Source organism: Embiotoca jacksoni, unplaced genomic scaffold, assembly GCF_022577435.1.
Source record: "Embiotoca jacksoni isolate LCO1_2020_lvr unplaced genomic scaffold, fEmbJac1.0.p SCAF_12, whole genome shotgun sequence".
Classification (NCBI taxonomy): domain Eukaryota; kingdom Metazoa; phylum Chordata; class Actinopteri; family Embiotocidae; genus Embiotoca; species Embiotoca jacksoni.
In genome coordinates, this window is record NW_027185252.1 from 6,785,185 (window position 1) to 6,803,312 (window position 18,128).

Genomic DNA, 18,128 nt, shown 5'->3' on the forward strand with positions numbered 1-18,128 from the left:
GCTTATGCCATCAGAACAATTTGATAAATGGTATAATTACATTACTACACTGCACAGAGTAACTTTAAATAATTAAAGCTTCCAAGATGCCCATGAGATCAAGGAAATGCAGTAAATCCTGAGAGTGTGTTAACAGAAGGCTTTGAGCTGGTAGGATAAATTATTCTCACACACTTGTGGTCGCAATGATATTTCATTAAAAAGGCTCCATGTTGTCAATGACCCTGAGTAAGCTCTTGAAGTTTTCTCTCAGGCTGTGCCACCTTTTTGAGTCCTTTCTTGCTGTTCATGTTTATTTAACCATTCTTTTTTATCCAGATTAGCCTCACTAAAGCTCTTTAGATTAATCTCATTACATCTCATTTTCAACAGAGGCATGGAGGGGCATTTGGAGTTTGTAGTCATCTTAAACTCATATCATTACATCTGTCACATCCTGCTTAATCCTTAGCTGGTGAGAACCACCTGGGGAGAGAGATAACCTCGCGAGCTCTTCACTCCCTCTCTGTTTATTTGTACGTTGGCTATCAGAATCTGAGGTGATATAATGAGTTAACAATGAATAAGTGTTCTTTAGAGAGCATGTGATACCCAGTCTGAGTCATTATCCTGGTTTGGTAATGACCTCTCTTATTCCATCAGAGCTTTGGCAGCAAGTTTAAGCACAGGCCTCTGCTCTCCATATATCATAATCAGGATGTGGCAGAGGTTATTTACATTGTTCACAATCCAGTGTTAGGACTCCTTCTTAATTCCATGGTCTGATTCCAAGCACTATCTGGTGTGAAAGTGAAGGAAGTTAATCACATTACTGCCAAATCTATGTGCTCTAATTGCGAGTGGCTTGGTGGACTCAGACCACTTGGCTGTTGTATGAAGTGCTTTGTCAGAGAACAGTAACATTAACAAGGCAGGAATACAGATGAGATGAGAGACTCCAGACAGTTGAAATTCCTCAACTGGTATGTTTTGACTCTTTTTCAGTCTTTAGAGCGCCAGGTGTCTCATCCAAGATTTATTTGTCTCCCCGCTGAATGTGAATAAAAATAGCTGAGGGGTGAAATAAGAAATCTGTTAAAATCCTTAAACAGTTATGTTTTAATTGGGTCATTTAATCAAAACAAATTTTCTGGACAGATGTTTTGGATGCAGCTGTTTACTGGGTAATCCTTTCAGTACAGTATGATGTGCATCCCTGTAGCTTTAAAGGTTATGCTGAGTTAAGCAGTATTTTACAGGCTATGCAACATATTTGTTTGTTTACAGTTTGTTGCACTATCCTCTCTCCTCTCCAGCAAAATGACATCAGACTGTTGAAGTATTTTACAGGAACAACACAGAGTAGCTAAATTCTTTTAATGCATGCGCGTGCGATGGAAAAATGCAAGGACTACAGCTCCCTGAAATACCCAGACAAATTCATTTAATATGACTTTAACTGAGTGCATAAGAGACTAGAAGCTTGCAATAGAATCCCTTTGTCTCTTAGCGAAATAAGCCATTAAAACAATGAAATGACAATTCGTGATGCAGTTGTTTGCAGTCATTCTTTCACAGGTGGCTACATTCACTTTTCTTTGTTTTACAGAACAAATTTGAAAATATCACTATTTGCCAAAGCATAGACATTTTCTGTTTAGTCATGTAAGTTTGTTATCATTACTTCCCCACCGTCTGAACGGCAACAATTTACTACCTCAAAGAAAATAATTTCTATGTTTCGGTCATTGTAAATATGTTTGTTTCATTCTTGTTGTGACAGAATCCCATGAATGATAAAAAAAATATGCATGAATCTGTCATATTTGTTAGAGTCATTGTGTCTGTATGAGGGGATTTATTTTTTTTGGAGGGGGGTTGTGACTTTGGAGGTGATGTCTGAGACAAAATCAATTCCCTCCTAGTAACAAAACTCTGAAGACAGCAGGAAATGAAATGAGAAATCCTTCATATATGCACTGACTTTATTTGCTTACAGAGTGCTGCTGAGGAATAGTTTCCCTGTGTTTTAAAATTTAGTCTCGCACACAGACTTGCAGCATTCGCTTTTTTCTCCTACTTTATCTTGCATGCACACTTTACATTAATTCACTTTTTTAACCCTCCTGGTGCACAGACAACATCCCTCAGTGGCATGAACGGAGCCTCGTCATTACGATTGTATGGGCGTGGTCACGTTCAATGCAACCATCTGTCAGTGGAAAGTGACAGGACGTGGCCCAGCCTAACACACAACACCTCTCTAAACAGTGAGGTCAGTCGATCTCTGCTCACGCCTCATCCATCACAATGACATATGCAGATTATTTGCTGTACGTCCATAAAACCCAGAGACACCAGTAGCTACTTCTAATATGTCCTGAATAAAACCACCAATTTTTAACTTCATGTGTCTGGGCTTAAAAAGATTGACACATCTGTTGATATGTTATTTGAATATTAATATTGATATTAAGCTCTTAAATTCACAAGCACATAGGAAAAGAGTCTTGGTTATGTGTGCGGAGTGGAGATTTATAAACTCCTATATTACCTTTGCGTAATTTAATAATTCTCCCCTTCCTTTGGGTCTTGACGGAAAGTCAGAATAGGAAAAGGTAGGAGGAATGGATGACATAACATTTGTGAACTTTAGACAACACCCTCCCTGAAATAGAAACTAGAGAGACGAGACTCTAATCTGTGATGCTGTGCTGAATTTACAGCCTCGAGGTGATCCGCGGACACATGAGATTAAGAGGTTTCTAGACTCAGTTGTGTGAACTTTTAAAAGAGCTTTCAGATGATTTTTGTGTCAAGAGTTCTGAACCAGAGGAAATAGTCTGACGTGTTAGACACAAACTGTCACAAAGCTCATCATCAGTAAAACCAGAAGTGTGTCTCTTACTGGAATATGCATGTATAACACGTTCTGCAATTGTGCAGTTTTGTCTGAAATAGTTTCGACAAGGTCTATCAAAATTTCATGATGCCCTCTCGAGCGTCAAGCATCCCGCAGATTCAACAGAATCCTTACTTTTCTGCCGTCATACTATATCTTGTACCTCCGAACATGTGGTGCGGCTGAAATGTAGTGAGGACTCAAGTAACCGGCCTGAATGAGAAGAAAATGGAACATTCATTTAGCCCCGGGCTGCGCGAGCAATGTATCACATCGATAATGAATGATTACGAGCGTTAAAGTTTTCGGGTTTCAAATTTCTTCAGAAGTAAGTTTCAAAAAATATCTTTGGATCCAAGCAGAACATTTGGCATGTGCTAAAAAAAAAAACCTAAAAAAAAAAAAATCCTGTGGTTTAACAAACCAACGCTGCTTTTAAATTCTTCTACATGGGTGTCTGAATGTTTTTTTAATAGCTGAAGATATGTCATGGTTGGCATTGGATGTGTCTGTAAATCCGTTTTGTTCCGTCGCCGGCTCGCTATTTGCTTACGCTGGCCATAATGAATCATTAATTCAGTGCTGTCACTTGCAGCCCACAGTCACTGAGCAGAATTAACTCTTGATTCAGCAGAGCAGAGAAGGAACAAAGAAGTGAAGGAGAACAAGCCTAAATGGCACTCTAAGTGGCAAACTATGGATCCGTTTATGTTTTCGGTTAGTAAGGCTGTTATGCTGCTCTCTCTGATGCGTGTAGTTTTGATTGTGTTTTGCATTTTCATAATTTTATTGTCGCTCATTATTCCCCGACCTGCTGTTCATCTGTGCTGCAGGTATTTTCAGACTTTAAACAGCAAATGATTTTGTGTTCTGCAGTCAGTGTGGAGCATTGCTGTTGGTGCTATTTCTATTTATTTATTTATTCTTAAATAAAGTACCTCATTTGAGAAATATGAATTAGAAAAGAAACATCACCTTAATTCACTGTAGCATTGCAATTTAGAGTGCATGAAAACTAGTCAACAGGCAAGCAAAGAAGTCAATAAGAACAGTTTTCTAAAAGTATTGAATAAATGGTTAAAAGGAACGAACGTAAGAGTTAAATGTTTTTAAAAGTCCAGCCTCTGCCACCCCAAGGTCTAAATGTAGAAATCTAAACTTAACCAGGCTGGCCTTAATGTTAACAATTCAATAATATAAAAAAAAAGTTAGGATTGCAATGTCCACTTTTACATAATTAATTCTGTTTAAATAATATAAAGCCTAAAATCATTATCAGTCAGATACTGTTGGTGTATGTGTGACAAAAAGGTGACGAATTAGGTTCGACCAACCACTAAGAACATACTGTAAGTAAAAATGTCTCTGGTGATGTAGTGTGTTTGATTTAGTCCCAAAATAAATGCCCAGTTGAAATCGTAGGGGAGTTATTGTGCAAACATTAGTGTATAACTCAACCAAGCAGCAAGCAGCCGTGACGTCAATCAAACACACGCCCCTCCCAAACATACTGGTTTTTGAGCCCTAAAATCTAATTAATGATGGGATTATTTTCAAATGTTCCACCTCAGCAAGTTTCCCCCGACACTATTTTACATGGGAAATATCAATGCATTCCTGGTTTAGCGCCACCCAAGACGATTATTTTTGGTTTAAAGAATTACAAACAACCCAGAGTGTTTTTTCTGCCCCATACCAGAATGATAAATTGGTGCAGCCAGACCGCTTTTTTATGCTGCCATCGCATGGTAACGATAGGACAGGCTACGCAAGACTACTTAACTTTTCTCTGGATGATAAATTCACACCACAGATAAGGTCATTGGCATCCCGCTGAACAAGGAGACCGCTGCAAAATAAAATTCACCATAACCCTGAAGATGACTGCTTTGTTCGGTGGTACGCTCCCTGTGCCTGCGTGGGTTCTCTCCAGGTACTCGGAGACCATCCAAAGACATGCTTGTCCGGTTAATTGGTGATTCTACAAATCGCCCTTAGGTGTGAATGAGAGCGTGAGTGGTCTTTGTTTCTGTCTGTCTCTGTGTGTCCCCCCTGTGATGGACCTTCGGCCAAAGTGAGCTCGGATAGCTCCCCCCGTTACCCCGTTCAGGATTGGGCGGATGTGGATGATGGATGGACTGCTTTGTTAAAAAAAGGAAGTCAGCAGTTGTTCTAAAAATGTATCCCTTGCTTAAATTTTCAACAGCACGGCTCAGTTTTTAAATTCCTAAATCTTTTTTGAATACCTGTTTTTGAGATGACTTGGAAGTTGTGTGTTTTACAGGTTATCATGTTGTTCGATTTGATTTCTTATTTTATTAAGTAGTCTCCCCCTGTATATGTTTAAACTTACATATTGCACATTCACTTTAAAAATGCTACACAAATACAGCTCAGATTCCCTCTCCAGTATTGCTCAATGTGTCCTTGCAGTGAGGATCCTGGCTCTGACCCGGACTGTTTAGGACTTACTGTTTGTGCAGCATTAAAAGGTCAAACTGGACAAATAACTTGTGAAAAGGCAAACAAACATGTTGTTCCCATGATTTCTAAAGGCGAGTTTTCATAATACTGGTAAACATACAATTCTCTCTGAAGTGATTCCTTGGAAACATAAACACTTTGGAGCATTATGCGTGTTGAATTGTGGCCACAACTTATTAAAAATCACCCAGTGAGTCTCTGATGTGTGAGAAAAGACTTAGTCCTCCCTCATCTGTATGTTTGTTTGTGTGAGACATACTGTGTGCTCTGGTTTAAGAGACACAGTGACTTAGATTTAATAATAATTTTGTTCTCCTGATGCTGCTCGTGTCGACCTTTTGCCTATATTTTTCGCTTCTTTTTTGGTCGTCCACAGGAAGCATTTCATGACTATTAGTGGTCTTACAAGATGAAGTAAGAAATAGCTTTTGCCTGATGGAAGGGCATCTTTATTTGAAAACTAAGAATATTCTAGTGTTGGTATTGGCGCTAGGACAATGCAGTTAAATTCCTTTGTGCATGAATAATTCCTTCTGTGCCTTTCGGGACATTGTAATAAAGCCCCCATTCTCCAGCAGCCCGGGCTGAATGGAATTGGAACGAAGCGCAGTGTTTGGGAGTCGGTGTTCTCCCATTTCTGATGACCGATGGCAGCAGGGAGATGAAAGGCCTGATGTAAAAAAAGCCATGCCTCTGCTTCTTTCCTCCCCTTTTTCCTCCCTCCTCACCTAAGCTGCAGTGCATCTTTTCAGTGTCATCAAAGAATGAAGGAGGGTGGGAGAGGGGGGTGGGGGGTGGGGGGTTCTGCCAGTCCTTTTACCCAGCAAATAGATGCAGAAAAATCCAGCCACATGTTCCACCTCCTTCGCCTGCCATCCCTTCCACCCTTGTACTTCTTTCCATTTCTCCTTTTCCTTTCCACGTCGCTCCGAAGGTACAATATTGTTCGTGAGGGAAATAGCAACATCCCACACAGATTTGGCTGATTGAACACGCTAAGAGCTTTGAGCTTTTGGGATTCTGAATTCTTTTATGCCACTTTGTGGTATTTGTGAGAATGAAGCCCTGGATGACGGCTGGTTAAATGAGCTGAGGAACTTCTCTCTGAGCAGCAAGGATACACATCATTTGTCAAGCAAGCTGCCTTCAATTATCCATCAAACACAATACTAACCATCAACATGAACCTCAATGAGAAGTTTATTTGTGCAGCAGCTGGATGTCACACATTTGGAGCCGCTCGTAAACAGAAATTGGTTTGTTCTTTGGTCGTCTTGCTACCACACAGGGAGCTGATGCAATTGTTTTTTTTTTTTCTTTACTGTTCCATGATTTCTCCATGGCACTTAAAGAGCAAAGATTTCGTATTAAAAAATCTGCTCTTTCTGTTTGTGTTGCTCAGTTTGTGGTCCCATTTGTCTGATAGTTGCGTTTATTTTTTTGCCCCCGTGTTGTTCACACCTCTGAGCCTCACGCCTCCTCTTATGCTGTCGGCTCACATTCAGAGTATCTCTAATTGAGTTTTTTGGACAGTCGGCCCCGTCTGAAACGCTCCATGAGAGATAAAAGAATTTTTCCATTAAAACATCAAAGAGGGGCACCCCCCCAACCCTACTCCACTCCACCCCACCACTACCACCACCACCACCACCACCATCACACACACACACACACACATGCACACGCACACGCACACACACATACATCACACACATCACACACACACACACACACACACACACACACACACACACACACAACATTCCACTCTCACCAAAACATGATGAGATCAAATAAAGATCTAAGGTCAGAGTAGCTCCAAAGGGGTTAATGATGTGGAGGCTGCACTTGGGCTTTTAATTCACACTCTGGGCAGAAAACCACCCTCGACACATGCGATTCTCATCCCTCCACTGATGACTCATGCACTTTGCACTTTGCAAACAACCCATATATCGAAAGCACTTTATATGAATGCGTTTGACTGTAATTTGACTTGGCTTGGGCCAGAGCTGTCATTAGCCGACAACGTCTACTTCACCAGGATCAATAGGCTGTTAATGGCAGCAGACGTGCGGTCGACAGCACATCTAAATTCAGCAGTGGCGTGAAGTATCCTGCAGTACAAAGAGTTATTTCAAGTGGCAGATTCAGGAAATAATAATTTTCTGTCTTAATGTAATACCGTAACCCTAAATAATAACAGCTGTGTCTCTGAACAAATGGTGCACTACGTTATATGTTGACATCGTACGTTTTCACTTCTCTACTTTGGGAGTGAATTGGCAGTATTTTGAGCATGCTGTTTGACTTTCATGCAGTATGTAGAGATGCATATGAATTTTTCATATGAATACCTACAAGACAGATTCTAATCCACCGACCGCAACTGAATGAAGTCAGGTAGATAAACCCGTGAGTGTGGTTGTGGGTGTGGCCGTCCGTGTGTGTGTATTTGCACAAGAGGTTCATTAATATGGCCATGAGTCATTTGCTGAAATGAAAAAAGTTTTTTTTATCTGACTGGCCATTCAGCTCAGAAGTTGTATCCACCCAGCAGGTCTTCCAGGGCTGTTTATTGTTTGCAAAATCAGCTGTCATTTAACAAAATGCAAAGCCTAGGAAACATTCAGAGTAACCTGTGGCATAAACAAACATCCACCCTACTCATCAAAACTTGTGTCTGTGAGGCCTTGTTTGTGTTCTTGACCATTTTTTTTTTAGTTGTTTGAGTATTTTAAATTGTTTATATTCAGGTTTGTGGTCTGCTTCGTCCTTGCTTTGGTTGGTGAATTGCTATGTTTTTCCTGGTGCCACTATTGCTATCAGTGGAATGGTGAGAAAGTCACACGAGATCACGTGAGATCTCATACGTTGCAGTCAAGTATGCACGGTGTATTTTTACTTCTAAAAGTGTAAATTATCCTGTACAAACATCACGTACGTTAAATTCAGGCTAAATCCACATATGTAGCTTGATATAACAGGATTTGTCGAGATGATGATGAGAAACAGCCTCTGACAACATTAATAACTTGGATTTAATTGTAGTTGAATGTCGGTATTTTAAGAAATCTGTCAGTCTGAGTGCTTTACAGGTTCCTTTTGAATTTCGCTGGTAGTGTGACCCTTGTGTTTCTATTTGGATCGTGGACTGCGCCTCTGAAGAGCTTGACTGTCTCCCACTCATTAATTTTTTTTTTTGGAAGGTCACAAAGACCTGCTCTGCCATTACTGTTGATATATCTGAAACCAAAGATTGAATGAATCTTAAATCTGTCTTAAAACTGGCCGTGACAGCGGAGATATGGTCTCCGCGTGGAACTCTTTAGAGAGATGACTTTTAACAAATGTGAGAGGGCGAGAATACTTTGCATTTGGCAAATTTTCAAGGCCTTTCTGTTTTTCTCTCATGCCTTGTTTCTTGGAACGATTACACAGCAAACACAGCAAATAACAGCGCTGCAGATAACTTTAATTATTTTTAACTTTATGAGGCCGATGCAATAAAACTGAGTTTTATTCAACTGTTTCACTGGCACAAAAAAACAAAACTGTACTGTTTTTCTCTTAAAGTGACACTAAGATAAATATACATCAGATCTTAGTTTTAAGTCTGCTGATTTTAAAGAGGAATTTCTTTACTCTCCTCTTCATCATACCTGGCCTTTATTTCATGCTTTTTGCTCTCACTGTCTGTCTCATTTTCATCTTCACCCCTCATCCTCTCTCCTTCCTTTACAGCCTCACGGGCTTTATAGTGGCTGCTTCTCTTCCATCTGTTTCCCAATCAATTTGGTCTCATTTCCTGCCAATTGGTCCACCTCCACGGGCTAAGGCTCATTTAACAGGAAACATCTCATGTTGAGATCATCAGCTGTAGTTACAGTGATTCTCGGCGTCAGAGAGGCTTTTGGCCGCTTGTTTGAACTTTTGGATACGAGGCCGCTGTGTGTGTGTGTGTGTGTGTGTGTGTGTGTGTGTGTGTGTGTGTGTGTGAGGAAACGGAAGTGTTTTAGCAGATGGCTCACAAATTTCCTCATTTTAACAGCATGAAAGTTTAATGAAGAAAACATTGTGCCTGTGGTCAGGTTGCTGTCAACGTCTCTGTGGTTTATTGATCCTGGAAACTTGTGTCGGGTAATTTGATGTATGAATACACGATTTGTTTGATTTGCTGGTGACCTGGCTCCGCCAGTTATTTTTAAGTGCAAAATCTAGCGTAAAACAGACCGCCCTCCCAGTACATTGAATCTGTCTCCTCATTACTTTATTGCCACGTTCTTAAACACTGTGTGATCTATTGTCATCATGATGCATCAGTTTAAAACTGCCACGAACATGGCGCTTCTCTGGTCTCTTCAAACAATAATGTCTCGCACGTACAATATTTATCGCCCATATTTCTCTTTGTTACAGCTGCCGTTTTTTGCCGAATCAGAATTCATGCGGTTCTCATCGGACAACAAAACAGAGGGCTTACAGAAAAAACCCCTCAATTTCCTTATACTGATGTGCCGGAAAGATGTATTTTCTTTCTTTCATACATTTTAAAGCAAGCTTCATCTCACAGGGCGGTGACTGAGTGCCAATCAGGAGAAGGTAGAGCAGCCTCGTACTGGTCAGCCAGCTGCGCACATATTTACCTCTCCCATTTTATATCAGCTTCAGAAGACACTGAGGAAGAGCATGAGGAATGTTGGCAGTCGGCATTGTCTGGTTCAGGTCTTATTAGTTCAGTTAAGCTGTTTCAGGCCTCTGTGATAGCCGGCAATTTCCAGTTTCCAGTTGATCTGCTTAAACCAATTAAACGAATGTCTGTCCACCCTTGTGGCTGTAAATCTCTTTTTAATGTAGGTTTGACTTCTTTGTGCATCCTCCGTACTATGTATATACATATATTATACGTATATGCTTTTTTTTATATTGTTTAATCATTCAAAAGTGATCTAGCACCTATAAATATTGAAAAGATATTATTAAAGTCCTTATTTAATTGAAGTTTTCTTGAAAAATTTAACCTAAACTAAACATTGAATTCCTGTGTGAGACTTTTGCCCTCTTCATTGCCAAGCAGGAGAATCTTAATGTAGTTTAATCACGCTATATCACACACAATGCAGAGCCGTGGTTACGGTCTGCAGCTCATGAAGTAGCCGGTCTTATCAGTGGAAGCAGATGGAGAGCGTCCAAGTGAGAGGCTCAGTCAGGCTCCACGTATGTCATAAGTAAGAGGATGACCTTGGCTGATTCTCAACTCTAGTTCAACCATAAGAAACACACACTGTCTGTCATTTTCTTTCTGTCTTTTTGGATTTGTCTGCTTCTGCTTCTCGCTCACACACGCGCGCGCACACACACACACACACACACGCACGCACACACACACACACACACACACACACACACACTGCCTGGCTCCTACACATTCCTGTATGCCGTTTTACAGCTGGAGACAATATACACTCCCCCGCAGTATCACTTCAGAAAAAGACAAAAAAATATATATTTGTAAGACACTCACTGAAGCACGGGGGCTCTCGCAAAGCCCTTACAAGCAGGTGATTAGATACTGAGTTATTCGTAGCATTTACCACAGAGGGATGAAGTATTTGCAGCAAAGTTAAGTTGTTGCTTGATAGTTAGTATCAGAGGCAGGCTGAGTAAACATTCTTTCCTTTTGCCTAAGAATTCAATAAAGTTTGAGCCCCATTTTTATCACACCCCAGCAGAACTTGCAGCTCTTAAATCAACCCGACACTGGGTATTTGACTCGTATGACATAAATCCCAAAACACATTAATCAAGGGCAGTTATTTAGGGTCTGGGTGGTTGTTCTCGCTTTTCTGCGCTCACAAGGTAGGATAAACATACGGTGAAAGATGATATCAATGGATTTTCAGGCAATAAATTTGAAGAGCTTTGCAATGAGATTTATATTGGACCAAAGCTGGGTGAGATAAGGGGCTCCATTTAGGAGGCAGAGAGACGTGGGCAGGTGAGTGAAAGTATCATGAGATTTGCGCTGGTTTATGTTTAATCTACGCAATCACTGTGGTTTCTGTGTCCCAGCGACTGACTGCTGCTTCTGTCAGTCCAAGCTGTGGGCTTTAAGGATGATGAACAGTAGACTCATACAGTATATACCTCCGTTAATACACATGAAGAGCCCAGGTGGTTCTTTTCAAGTTTTACTCGTGACTGATGTATACAGAGTTATATCAATCTTTGTAATGTCCTTCATAGCCTAGTTATAACGGAAGGGTTTGTTAAATGGAGATTTACACATCATGATTAGAACGGATCACACTATGCAAACAAGTTACGGAGAGATTATTTGTTACACACACTTACACCAAGTATAAATTTAAGAAAATTAAACTGACAAACTAACACTAGTTTTTTTTTTTTTTTTTATTAATTTGGCTTAAAGTAAAAAAATAAAGGAGACAAAATGGGATATGATGAACACATCAAACCTGACGTGTGAAAAAAATTCAATTTAAACTGGTTAAATTTTTAATGTATGTAGATATTAATAGAATTGAGAAGTTAGGTTTAATATATTATCCGACCTTCTAAATCCGTAATTTTTGGAAGTTTGGCTGCAGTGTGTGATGTTGCAGCGAGTTCCTCTTTAAACCGTGGCCGCTTTTAATTGGTAGGCACTTGGTCGGTTTCCTTGCAACTACACATTTTAATAGTGCAATAATGCTGATTAAAACCCTAGCTAGTTATTATTAAGTACTTCGGAAATACTGTACAGTTGAAAAACAATTGAAATTACCACATTGTCACAATTTCAACCACACAGTTCGCCCTGTTGTGGAGAATTGCAGCATCGTGTTGGACCTTCCAATCCCTGATGTATGCATGCTTATTTACGTATGAAACAAAAATCTGTTGAGGAATTTCTTTTCGCATTCCTCACAGTTAAAATCTGAAAGTGAGTACAGTTTTCTCCTTCAGAATAATTCGCTGTGAAACTAAAGCCGATATAATTACTTGACCTTTTATCTGTTACTTTAAAAGAGTGCCCTTCACATGTGCTGTATGACACATTTCTGTTGCAGACTGGTAATGAGCCATTGTACATTCACAATCTCTATCTGGATAATTACCATTTCATTTTATTGTGGGAAAAGCCTCCTCATTCATAGGGTATTTCATGCAAATGGAGACTCAGATCAAGGCTTGTAACGGATTTAAAGTGGAAACTTGAAGATGGTAATTGTCTCGTTCAGTCCTCTTTCTGGCTCACTTGAGAACGCGCACCCCCCCCCCCCCCCCCCCCCCCACACACACACACACACACACAGACTCGGCTAAACTGAGGAGCAAAGAGGCCAAGCGCAGTCGCCAGTATTAGGATGAAATAGTCCATCTTGTTAGAAGACCCTTAATAAGATAATACAGAGCAGTTGCTGGTTTTCCATTTAAATGTTGTGTGTTTTCATGCAGCCAGTGAAAATGTCAGTATTACTAAATATAGATGTCACTGCAAAGAGAATCACCCTTATTTAGAAATGTCACGCAACTTCCCATTAGACAAGCAGTGTCTCCACAACTGACCTTTGAGGTGTAATTGGTACATGTAATACGAAAAGGAACGTAGGGGGCTCATTTGTTTCACAATATGAGAGGTGTTTGTGAATTGTTCGAATATTCGTATCTCCCACCCTTTTTCATGTATCCATCTGAGCTCTAAGCTGACTTCCGTTTTTAATAAATGTATTTTACAGTCTGGGAACCGCTCCATTACTTCTGATTATTTTTAATGGCAAGCTCATTCTTTTGTAGTACATTCATATTTGTCTCTTAAGACTTGAAGACTGTTTTAATGAGCTCTCAGAAGGTCTGCTTCCTTAGCCCCTGGCTACATCCAGCTATGTGCAGCAGGCAACTCTACTAGACCAAGACTATATAAGGCATGAACACTTCCCTAGACATGAAGACATGCCATTCTTCCCTTTGACAGATATTATCCAGTGGGGAATGGCAGCAACATAACTCGAGTAGATCCTTGATTGAAACATATTGCATAAATAAAGCATAAAGAAAGATTTTAACATTGCGGTGGATGTCAAGGTGTAATACAGAAAGCAATATGAGCTACTTGGCTGTGGCATACATGAGAAATAGACTCTTGGGTTGATGAGTAAAAACCTTTGGCTTTATTTGAAGAGGAAAATATATATAATTGCTGGGGAGAAAGCGTAGTCATCTTGGCTCAAAGAGGCTGCAGAGTTAAGTGATGGTCTTTCCCACCTGTTGAAGCTTTACCTCCATTTAAAATGCTGAAAAAGTCAATGTGCTATATGTTTTTCACTTCCTAATTTGGACACAGACTTTTTAACACGTTCTCTCCTTTCCTCTCCTTCTCCCTCTGCCTCCCAGATGCCATGATCCGGCTGGAGGAGGATAATCACACGCCCCCAGTAGACAGCATGGACACCAAAAGGCACTCCGCTGAAAGGTGACCTCCAGACACTTCACCTCACCAAAACGTTTGGTGAGTTAAGAGTGAGAGAATCCCTCGTATTCATAAATGACACCATCTCTCCCATCATTTTAAATAAACTTATCCATGCATCTGACACTGACTGTTTTTTTCCTTTGACCTGACTGGAGATAACCTTTCAACCAAAAAAAATATCTTTAGTTTTTAATTAAGGTTAATTTATTTTTCTTTAATGACCTAAGTATGTTCCGGTGTTTTATCTGAAATATTCTTCAACAGTGAGATTTGAACAAAATGCACCTGTTAGTGTTCATTTTCTTGTGGTGTTGGGTTGCATGGTGCGTGGCTGCTGTGCATGTAGAGACAAATGCACTTTATGGGGGGGGCGGGGGGAATGTAACTCAGTGCTATTTTCTGGAGAGAAGCCTCTTTTCCCCATTCAGTTACTGCAGCTCACGCAACTCAGACAGGTGTGTGACCAAAAATATTTGTAAAAGAGCGAAAGAAGGCGTTCTAACGGAGTGTTTTTTTTCTACCACCAAAGTAGCACCTGTTTATGGGAAATGCTGTACTTTACTCCATTGGTATTGACATTTGTGACCAAATAACAGCATTTTTCTTCCTGCAGTGGAGTATTTTCATCCTTGGACTGGTACATTTGTTTGTTGTTCTCGCACAGTGATTCCAAAACTGTGAAAGTGGATGGAAAATGAGCAAGTCCAACTATTTCACTCCAAAACACTCAAAACTAAATGTCATTTAGTTTAATTTTATTACAGACAACTGTTATTATATACAGTATACACATTGCATATCACATTTCAATCATGTAAAAATTAGATGTTAATTATTTAAACACTTTAGAAAGAACATTTTCCTGTGTTCAGCCACGTAGGGTGACATTTCATCATTTCCCACAAAGCATAATGCAAATGTTGGCTTGACGCAGTCAGATTTGGACTCCTGACTTGTTGATTTTAGCAAGCGGGATGAGGGGAGTTTTGAAATGGCTGTTATGTTCAAACACCAATCAAGATGCAGGTGACTATGCTGGATCTGACAGTTCAGATAAACCTTCCAATGCTGAGGAGAGATCAAGAGAAAGAAGGAGAGCTGCAAGCTGTTTGAAACAGACGCCTTATGCTGTCGATAATTTGCCTTTCAGAGGCGGTTGCATTGTTGAATCAGTGCATTTTATGAGAAAAACTGTTGGCATCTGAAGTGAGGAGTGATACATGGGAAATTTGGGCTACATGGGCTTTTAGGCAATATTGAATGTCTATGGAACAGAAGAATGAAACAGGGTTTGGATTCACAGGCAATACTTGATGGAAGGATTAATGTGTCGTTATTTTGTAATAATTTTTTGCTTATTTATTTGCTTTGTTGATAAATATTGAATATTACAGGGCTATTGCTTACATCAAAAAAAAGTGTCAAGTACCCATGTGAAACTGTTTGTAAATCCAGCTTTATCTTAATTTGGATGCACATTCCAAGCAGTTTGTTATTAGCATAAGGAAAGGCCCATGTAAGATAGTGGTCCTCAGTGGTCATTGAAAATCATCTGTAAATTATTACCTGTGGAAACTGAATATCAGCACACATAAAAATAAGCAGGCGTAATAGTAGCTGGACAGCAACAACCACAGAAGCAAAACATGAAAACTGCTATCACCACTTCCACTTCTAAATATATATGTGAGGTGTAACCATGTGTAATGTCATTAGAGAACCGGAGATATAGAGAGCCTCGGAAACACAGCACTCGTGTGGTTTGATTGAAACAAGTGATTTGATTTAAAATAAGAACCTTAGAAACGTCATCGAAGGCAAAGTACTAGTGCTAAGAGGAGGAAGACGACAGGTAGTTCCTTAGAAACTCACATGGATAAGTTTGTTGGATCCACAAGAGGAAGGATTAGACTTTGTTTTATGGCCTGAAATTCTGGATGTGAGCTCGCAGAATTCGGGTCCAGTATTTCCTGTGAATTCCAACCTGACAGCACACATACGGGTTTGATTTGGTGATTACATAGTGACATGAAATTGAAAATAATAATTTTAATTGAATGTTTTATATTTTCACAGTGTAAGTTACTCTTTATTATTTATCAATGACGTAAAACTTGCCACAAAACATTTACATTGCAAGTGGTCCTGGCATAGAGAAACACATAAACATTTTGCATTTACTTTAGCTTTTGTGATTGAAAAGAAATGCCAACAATCATAATACTATAACCTTTTCTTATCATAATAAAATGCATCCCCTGGTTGTAACTTGCATACGGAAGATATAGCGATGCAGTTCTGTCTACATGGTGTATCATGCTGTACATCTTGTTTTGTCATAAAATATTGCCTTCAACTCTCCTGATAACTTCGTATCAAATGAAGTAGGTAGCCTGAGGTGAAAGTGCCTTTTTATGGAAATTAGATCTTGCGCTGAAGTGATGATTGATACCAGACTTATATTCATTTGAAAGTAGAAAACCTCAGGCTATAATCAATGCAATCTCTGTAAGTGAAACATACACACACAAAAAAACATTAAAATCAAGCAAACATTATAAAAACAATTTATTAACTGCCCGAAGGCAATGCTCATTTGTCACTAAAGAAATGGTGCGTATGTACTGTGTAGATGTTGTTACTCTGTCCAAAGTTCAGTGGGTCTACAGTTTGTTTCAGAATATCTGAGTGTGCTTATACCAGCAAGAGTGGTTAAAGGCACTCAAGCATTGGATAGAATTCAGTCAGCGTGCATTTCATTTAGGTTTGCAGTAACAGGAGGCGCAGGCACGATTATACAAGAGGAAATGGACAAACACATTTGTGCGTGAGCGCGGGAAGGCACAGATAAATCACCTTTGTCACCTCATTTATTAGAATATGATTATGTGTCCAAAGTGATGTGTTTGTTTTACCGTATCTGTTTCAGCCATTGCATTACATCGTTAGAATTTATTGGACATTCACGATGTTTAGTGGCAGATTGTAATCAGTGATTTAAGGTTTGAAATGCTCTAAGGAATGTTGTTAATCCGAAACCCACAATTGAAGAAGTCACTGGAAAATGTTTTTGTTTAACGCCGGGATTTACTGATACGATGGAAAAGTTCAGAGAGTGTTCCTGCAGTGAAGGAACGGAGCGCAGCACCATGATGTGCACGGAGCGGTGTGAAGCAACGACTTTCTGTCACTTGATCAACATCAGCACCTTTTCATCAAGCTGTGAACGGGTGAAACATGACACGGCTCATCTCACGGCTTCATTGTCACGGAGTTTCGGAAGCATTTGAAGGGTCTCTGTTTTGAATTTCCCGACACAAGATCTGATGTGCGCTGTCTGCTCAAATTTCAACTCCATGGTGAAATCGCAAATACGCACTTGGTCACAAAAACGCGGTTAACTCAGGGGCTGATGTTGATCAAGCAAGGTAACTTGGAATACTTTTTCACGAACGTTTTGCTTTCCCCATTTTCTTTTTTGGTTTTTTTTTCCACATTTTGGTGCTGCTTTCCACTTGTGTGCAACAGAAACACTGTGGAAACTTTGGGATATGTATATCACCCTAATTTGCACCTGCATGAAATTTAGTTTCCAGTAAGTAATTACAATTTATTTACTTCAGAAATTAGGAAAACCTGTTGGGATCTCGTTTGCTGAAATCCAAAGTTCTGCTCCAGTAATTTAGGCTTTACAGGCAGCCTCTCTGAAGGAAACTCTCGGGTTGAGTGATCATGAATCATGATCATGAATATATTCCTATAAATCTATATGTTTTGCTTATTTTAGAATACATTTCAAATGTTTCAAAAAGTGCTAATTAACCATTACAACATTCAACATTTTTGCATTTACTCGGTTCTTTTAAAGCCACAATATTCTTTTAGGTGCTGTCATAATCTGCCCACCTATTTTTTTTTTGTGAGAACAAAAGGTGAATTACAGCGAGGAAATCCAGTCCAGTGGGACTTCATTAGTCAGTGGGGCTCTGTATTATAATACTTCAAACATTTTTGGTATTCAGCTGCAGTTCTCAGGGCCTCTTATTTGCAATTTAAAAAATAATCTTTGACTAAGTTAAGAAATCTAAGTACATTATTACAGTAAGCTCACTCTGATGAAGTCTTTACTGTCCACTCAAACTTTTGATGAAACTACAGCAGGATTAGGCATTTTCTAAAATGGTGCAATGTTTTCAATCTCTTTAAAAACCCTTCAGCTGTGTCAAATGGGAATCTCAGTCTACATTAATAGTTTTCAATTCCTGCTCAAGCAGTTTTAAGTATGTG

At 39.6% G+C, this 18,128-nt stretch overlaps 1 protein-coding gene across 1 annotated transcript in view; it reads left to right on the top strand.

Moving 5' to 3' along the window:
- Positions 1 to 18,128, top strand: part of chrm3a (cholinergic receptor, muscarinic 3a) — a 74,240-nt gene that overhangs the window by 11,844 nt on the left and 44,268 nt on the right. Inside the window, exon 2 of the mRNA XM_069144471.1 lies at positions 13,763 to 13,877. The gene's annotated coding sequence lies outside the window, so the exon portion shown is untranslated. The remainder of the gene's footprint in view (positions 1 to 13,762; positions 13,878 to 18,128) is intronic.